The sequence below is a fragment of the Calliphora vicina genome, chromosome 2 (genome assembly GCF_958450345.1).
Source record: "Calliphora vicina chromosome 2, idCalVici1.1, whole genome shotgun sequence".
Taxonomy (NCBI): Eukaryota; Metazoa; Arthropoda; class Insecta; order Diptera; family Calliphoridae; genus Calliphora; species Calliphora vicina.
The window spans coordinates 31,489,110-31,497,290 of NC_088781.1; the positions used below are offsets into that span (position 1 = coordinate 31,489,110).

General features: G+C 28.1%; 1 long non-coding RNA gene across 1 annotated transcript; it reads right to left on the bottom strand.

Annotated features, from left to right (window-relative positions):
- Positions 1 to 7,167: 7,167 nt before the first annotated feature.
- LOC135951170 (uncharacterized) lies at positions 7,168 to 7,945 on the bottom strand. Its single transcript, XR_010575957.1, has 2 exons — positions 7,550 to 7,945; positions 7,168 to 7,492 (listed from the first exon to the last, which is right to left on the bottom strand). It is a non-coding gene; the product is annotated as an uncharacterized LOC135951170 (long non-coding RNA).
- Between the last annotated feature and the right edge of the window lie 236 nt (positions 7,946 to 8,181).

An 8,181-nucleotide genomic window follows, 5' to 3' on the forward strand; every position in this document is an offset into this window, starting at 1 on the left:
TTATATATACAAAATTCATGTCTCCAAATTTTGTTACGATCCGTCATAATTAGTCATAGCTCCCATATAGACCCGCTTCCGATAATCACTTTAACGTGCATAAATCGCTTAAAAATTTTGGTATACTCACAAAATTCAACATAGTAAACTTTCATATAGACATAAATCACACGACCTAATTTCATGGTGATCGGTCCATAATTGGTCATAGCCCCCATATAAGGCCCACTTCCGAAAATCACTCAAAACTACAAATTATTGAAATTTTGAAAGAAAAATGTTTTTGCTTTTTTACTTAGTGTAGGGTCGGGCTTGACCGACCATACTTTCTTACTTGTTAAGTATTGTATTATGTATCGACTTCTCCAGATTTAATATTTTTAAAAAGCGCTTACATTTATCTATATAATTTTGTAAGTAAATATTATTTTAGCTTATTAGTTTTTAAAATAATTTTACAAACAAAAATTGTTATAAGTTTGTAGAAATAACTGATCAAAAGTCAAATTGTTAAAAAATATGGTCCATTATTAGAAATTAAAAGGTTGCATACATACAGTGGTGTCCAGCTAATTATTTAGAACAAAATTGTTTCCTAAATTACCTGTGATTCCAAAAAATTTTTCAAATATTTGCTCAAATATGTATGTATAACACTGTTTTAACACACAAGTATTTTACTTAACTGAGCCAATTCATACAAATTCACCACAATAAAATAAGATTTTTCTACAACTTGACAAACAATTTTTTTAAATAAACATATTTTCTATCATTTAGATCATTATATTATTATTATTATTATTATAATATATTCTGACCAAATTTCGTATTTTTATTTCCATTAGTTTCGGTCATATCATGTATTTCCACATATCTTCGTCCATATATGTCATCTGAAATTTTATAGGATTAATTAATTGCCTTTAAATAAAAATTGATATATATACAAATACCGTTTCCTGAAATGAAAGATCAATGAGGATTTTCTAAAATTCTGGTATTTGGATAAAAGGTTTCTTGTTTTGGAAAACTGTGAATTGTATTACGATGCCCACTAACAACTGCTTGATGTCTGCTTCCACTTCCACTATGACTATGTCCACTTCCACTATTACTATGTCCACCTTTACCGTAATGATGTACACTCTTCCGTCTATTTAAATAATATTTATGTTGGGATTGATGATGAATCCTTCGAGCTTCGGCACATGTTGTATATGCGATTATTACAAAAAGTGAAATAAGGAAAAATATTTTCAAATTCATTATTTCTTAAATGTTTATATTTAAAGTATTCACGATCTGTATGTTGTTTAAATTGAAGTGATTTAATTAGCCAAGTATTCTACAAATTTATACTGCAGTCTCAAATAATAATATCAATTTTTGGAATTGTGATAAGGGTTTGTATTTATTTTGATTGGCAATAAATAATATTATTGATTTAATACTTTAATCGCTACCTAAAGAGACATTGAATTAACATATATTTATACGTTTATATGTAAATTAAGCAAAACTAATCGCTGGCTTAACATATAAAGGCTCTAAGTCCACTTTTTTTAGTAATTGAGATTTTAATGCAGTGATGTACAATAAGTAAAAATACATTGATTACAAAGAAAAAATTGCAGTTATCTCGTTTTTTTTTGTTGTTTTGTAGTCCAATCGCTTATTCCAATTTATCACAAGAAAAAGTTTAAATCCTTATAAAGTGTGATTGTTTTTTTTCTCTTGTGTAAAATTTTCAAATGTGGACTTAGAGCCTTTGATTTTTAAGCCAGCGTAATGCGTATTATTTGTTTAATTGTTATTATTATTATTATTACTAATTCCATGTTCCACAATATACAAACAATCAAATTGTGAGAATTGCTTAAAATTGGAATCCAATCGCTTTATGTTAACTAAGTAGATGCCTCTGAGCTCATTATTGTAGTGAAATGTTATGTATACATACATATGGATCGTATGTTCTACACAACGGTATACAAACACTTGAAAATAGGTGGGTTGCTCTCGAACGATTAGAGATATCTTAATGAAATTGTAACTGGTTATCAGAAAATGTTTGAACCTTTTGTCTATTTCTAACAAAATAAAACAAAAATAATACAGAAATTCCAACAAAGGAGTTTTTTATGCTAACGGCATAAAACATACCCAGGTGTGTTGCTGTTGACGTGCGTAAACCAGTTCTGTTGTTGACATAAAGGATATTTCAATATTGTTCTTACTATTTGTTTTTCTAGCTGCTTACGTTTATATTAATGTACTTTTTGTGCTCACGAGCAAAAACAATACAATACAAAATGGCATAATAATTCTCATTGTTTATGCTTGTTTTCTGTTTTACTCACTGAAAAAAAACAAAACGATTAACAAACGTTTCGATTTGTTTGTTTCCGTACTCAGCTTGAAACATCTATATTGTATATATTAATGACCTAGTAATCCAGATATAGAGCAAAAATAGGTAAAAAATCAAGGTTGTCCTGGTGTTTTCCTTATATTTCAGCCTTTTTTGGGCCGATTGTTCCGATTTTAAATAGTAAGTTATTTGGAGGCTACGAAAAGTTGATTTCAACAAACAGATGGTCAGACGGATATAGCTTTATCGACTCCGCTATCTATAACGATCCAGAATAAGTATACTTTTTGAGGTCGCAAATGAAAAATTTAGAAATTACAAACGGAATGATAAACTTTTATATACCCTTTCTATTTCTAGATTTGTGCAAAATGGATGTGGTTTTGAAATGAAAGTTTAAATTATTTAGGATAGTTAAATAAAGTGTATTAAATTTTAATAAATCGAACATTTTATCTTAAAATCTTGTCTTTTGTTTTGATTATATGTCTCACAAGGGTGTTGAATTCATACGGCTTCCGCATATTTGAGAGAGTAATAATGAAAAATAATGAGTTGAAATACTTGTTACACTTTGGCGTGTGGTTTCTTTATTTATTTTATTGGAAGCAAAATATTTGAAAACTATATTTTGATAATATCGTTTTCAATAATAAAATATGATATCATATTGGTATGATGCTAAACATTTTTACAAATTCTATAAATTTCCTCTAAAGAGAGTCACCTCAAAATATTTCAATTCTCACTTTTTGCAAGAAATCGATGTGCAGCGTTCATATCTACCCACTGCAAAAAAGGTTACAAAATTTTCTCTACACTTTCGCCAAAAAATACAGTTGTGTCCGTCTTCAACTTTCATTGTAATGTATTAAAAAATAAGTACGAAAGTATGGTCGGTCAAGCCCGACCATATAGTATCCTATAATAAGTAAATGAGCAAAATCATTTTTCTTTTAAAATTTCAATAATTTATTTTCGTGAATGATTTTCGGAAGAGTGCATTACATGGGAGCTATGATTAATCATGGACCGATCGCCATGAAATTAGGTCATGTTATTTATGTCTATTAGGGTGACCAGATCTCATATGGGGGCGAAAAAATGTCGGCATCTTGTTCGTCTGGACCCCACAAAACGATTTCCCTTTCCAGATATTGAGATAGCCGAAATTTGAGTTCGACTAAACGACGCACAGTACTCTGTTCTATAGACAAAAGTCGAAAACAAATGTTTCTTCCAAATTTTAATAAGATATATATAATTTGAAAGCTAAGAAGACAACTAATATACGTATCCAAAAATTATTTTGATATGACCATATTTATTATTCAGAGAAGGCTCTAAAGTCAGAAAATTTTTTAGGGAAACGAAAGTGCTTTTGAAGATAGATTTGCAAAAAATATTATAAAAATTTAGGTTTTAAAAAAATGTTTTTTGGTTTAATATTTTAAATAACTATGTATACGTTCAATTACCAAAAAACAATTTGTTGTGAAATTTCACTCCTAGAATGTTTTTACATAGCTTTAAAAAATTAAAAAATATCTCACTTTGGTGGAAAATATAAACAAAGTGTGTAAAATGTAGTATTTTTTTGTTCTTGCTTTTTATAGTTAATACATTTATTTATTAAAAATAAAAATAAAATTAACGGAATTTTTGCCGCATCTTTGAAATAAATTATTTTTAAAAATGCTTATTATGGTTAATTTTAGTATAAAATGTTAATTATATCCCAAATTGAAAATTAAATTAAAATATTTAAATTGTACAAATTATGTATTTCAAATTTTGAATAAATTTTCTTTAAAAATTTGTCCTGTTTTTTTATTTTCAATAATTGGTTCATTGGAGTTGCTAAGTATTGTTGGTAATATTTATGGTTTTTGTCACTTAAAAAAAATATTCTATAATTTTGGAATTTTGTTATAATTGTTCTCGATATTAATATTGATTTTTAAATAATAAGTGTTGTTTGACAACATTTTAGTAAAATTAGTGTATTGAAGATGGTTGAACTTCTTACAAAATATTTTTTTTTATCAATATGGTTGTTTTAAAACATTTAGACTTGACTGATTGCTGGTTTCAGTATCTTCAAGTAAAAGAATAATAAAAATATATAAATTTGTAAGAGAAAAAATTGGTAATGTACAGTAGCCCAAGAAAGTCTACATACAGTAAAAATTATTGTGTTACTTTAATTTAAAGCAGTTTTTTACATGTCTTATGTCGATTTTAGCAAAAAAACAATTCAAGTAACGCCCAAAAGTTCATCGTTATTAGAGTTATTGATTCTGAGTAAAATAACGAAAAATTTATTCTCGGTCATGCCTATTTTTGGGTGGGTGGAGCTATTATGTTTCATAATATTTTGAACATTAAAGCCCAAAAAACCAAAAAAAACTCAGAATCAATAAATCTAATAACGGTGAAATTTTGGACGTGATAGGAAATGTTGCTAAACCCGAATTAAGTGATGTTGTTTTAATTTTTTTTATATGAATTTATTTTTTAAACAAATATATTTCATTACTTTTAACTTACAAATGCAGCTTTCAACGAAAGAAATTTAATTTGAATTCCTGTATGTAGACTTTATTGGGCTACTGTATGTACATTTTGAAAAAACAAAACTATTTGAAAAAGTAAACTTTTTTAATACGCGTATAACTAAATTCAGTAAACAGTGCTATTATAAATGTCATTAATAAAATTAAAAACAATCCTTAATTATAAATTAAGAAATAAAAATCACTGAATATGCATTTTTAATTTACCGTTTTTAGAATTAGCAAATTTGAGACTAATACATGTACCCTTGTACATTATTTAAAAAAAAATTATATTTCCAATAAATAACTTTTATAATTATTACCATTTATTTTCCAATTGAAAATTGGATAAATTAAGTGAATTATCTCAAGAATATTCAAAAAATAGTATTTCGATTTGTATAAAATCGTCGAACGAATTTTATATAAATTAGGCTTATATGGAAGTAAAAGGAGTCCTTGTCTTTAAGGTTAAATTTGTCATACAATGAAACACCTTAATTCTAGAGAAAACTGAAAATGTGTGAGACATTTTAATCAATATTTTAGCTAAAACGTAATTTTTAATATTCAGGATATATGGCAGGTAGGCAAGTCCTTCATCCGATTTTGCTGAAAATTTGTATTTTATTTAGCAATGCAAAAGGGTATTAGTGTACCAAATTTCATATCTCTACGAAAGCTGCTTCTAATTTTGTCCATTCGTTATATGGGGACAAAGCACTGTGCGACGTTAGCCCGTGCCGCTCGTCGCTCAAAGTTTTGAGGTGCATTTAAAGCAGTCATGCCCAAGCCCTATACTCTTGGTACTCTTTTGTTTTTGTAATTGCTCTTAGCTATAAGCTGTGTGTTTTGTATACTCACTAGAGCACTCAGCACTAGCAATACAAAATACACAAACAACATTGTCTTATTATTTTTTTGTCGTTCTTCACTGAATACACGCATGTTGAAAGCAACAACACTTTCGTATGCTTTGCTGGTAAACATTGACGACTGCGATCATCCATGTAGATTTTGTTTTTGTTTATCGTATGATATTTTAAAAATGTGTGTGTTGAAAGTGAGTTTTTTTTTCTTTGGTTCTTTGGTGAATTGGTTTTAGCAACAACAAATATTGAATAAAAAGTAGCTTTTGTTTAAATGTATTGGTGTTTACTCTTCCATAAGGAACTTGTGGGCACCCCTGATTTAATGGGTGAAAAAATGCATTTTTTTTTAGTTTTTGTAAAAATTTTGCCATTAAATCATTACTTTTGCAATTTAATTTAAAAGAATATACATGTACACGCAATTGTCGCTCTAATGAGATATAAAAGACTAAAATTGGTTAAAACATTTTTAAGTTATTAAAAATTCCCCAGGCCATTAACGTGTCTCAGGCCACTAGAACAAAAAATGTAGGAACAAAATTAACATATTTCAAGAAATATTAAAATAAAAGCTCATTTTTGCTTAACATATATCCATATTTACTTGTATATGTCTTTTTGTCTTCGTAGAATATCGTTAACCTATTCGCAGGTATGACCAAAAAAATTTAATTTTTTTAACCGGAGTTTCAAAATTTTGTTAAACAAATATCAGAATTTTTTGATTTTTGATTTTGATCACATTGAGATTTATTTATTTATGCATTTTAAGCAAAACATGTTAAGAATATTATAATACAGGTAATTTTAAATTCAGTCGGAAAGTTTTACTAAAATCGGAAAACGTTATCCCTTAAATCGTGAAGGTCAAAGTAGATTTTTTCAATATTGGAATTTTTCATGGAATTAAAGCGAAATATTATATATTTTTGGGCCGATTTTGATGAAACTTAGGAAAATATAACACAAAGTCCAGTATTTACAATAACAGCAAAAAAATTAAATTTAACCCTTAATAGCACTTGGGGTTAAAATTGAGAGCGTCACGGGTTAACGTCGTTTAATCGAGCTCAAATTTCGACTATCTCAATATCTGGAAAGGGGAATCGTTTTGTAGGGTCCAGATGAACAAAATTCCGCCATCGATTTTTTGTGGTCGCTCTAATGTCTATAGAATAATATTTTTGAGTGTTACAAACATCTGCACAAACGGTGGTGTAGTGTATAAAAAACTGTTTTTTGCCTCTACTCTTTTAAATTTTGAGTTGAATCTCTTTAGAGGAACCAGTGCGATATGTATGTATTAAAATTAATCTGAGTTCTAATTTTTATCCGCCTGCTCAAAAACGTAAACAAGTTAGCATATTTTGTAAAATCAGTAAGATTCAATTGCACAAAAATTATACTGAAATTTATTTTTTCAAAATTGTTTGTTCTTTAATCATCAAGGTCCGAATTAGACGTTCGAAGTTGATTAGTAGGTTTAACAGTAGAAGTTTCAGCAGGAATATCAGCATCACAATTAACGTTCAAATTCTGTTGTGAGTGATTATTGTTTAGCGATGGATCTTTTTTTATGCATGGCTTTTTTGTGGTTGTAGTTGTTGTTGTTTTTGTTGTTCTGTGTCTCTTTCTATGTCTTCGGCGAGTTGAAGTCGTGTGTACCACGTAACCTGCTGTGTTATCATCTGCAATTTTCAAAGGTTTTATAATTTTGTTTATACAAAAAATTTTTATTCAAATACCATTTCCAGAATATGTGTTTTGGTTATGTGAATTAATGCCATAGGCAGGTTTATTACGACCATATGAGGTATCCGTATGATGATTTCCTACATATCCGGTATTTGAATTATGGGTTTGTTGTTTTGGATAAGAATTGTGAAGTTCACCAACTGTAGAATGTCTGCTTCCACTTCCCCTACTAGTATGTCTGCTTGAACTATGATGAGTTACACTTGTCCTTCTATTTGAAGAAGAACTATGACGCGATTTATGACTTCTACGTGCTTCAGCACATGTTGTGTATGCGATTGCTACAAATAGTGTACTTAATAACAATATTTTTAAATTCATTATATTTTTTGTTAATTTTTATATTTAATTATTTTTATTAAGATCATGTATAATGCTCTCTATTGTGTTTGAATTGAAATGATTTGGTTTGCCAAGTGTTCTGTAAATTTATATTGCAGTCTCAAAATTTTTGAACTGTGATAAGGATTTTTATTAATTTTGGTTGATAATAAAAGAATATAATTTTATTATTTTGATACTTTAATCTCTACTTAAAGAGAAAGTGGATTAAAGTATATGTACAATCTGTTGTATGGAAAGAAATTAAGCAGAACAATTTTAGAAAATTCTGTAAATTCAC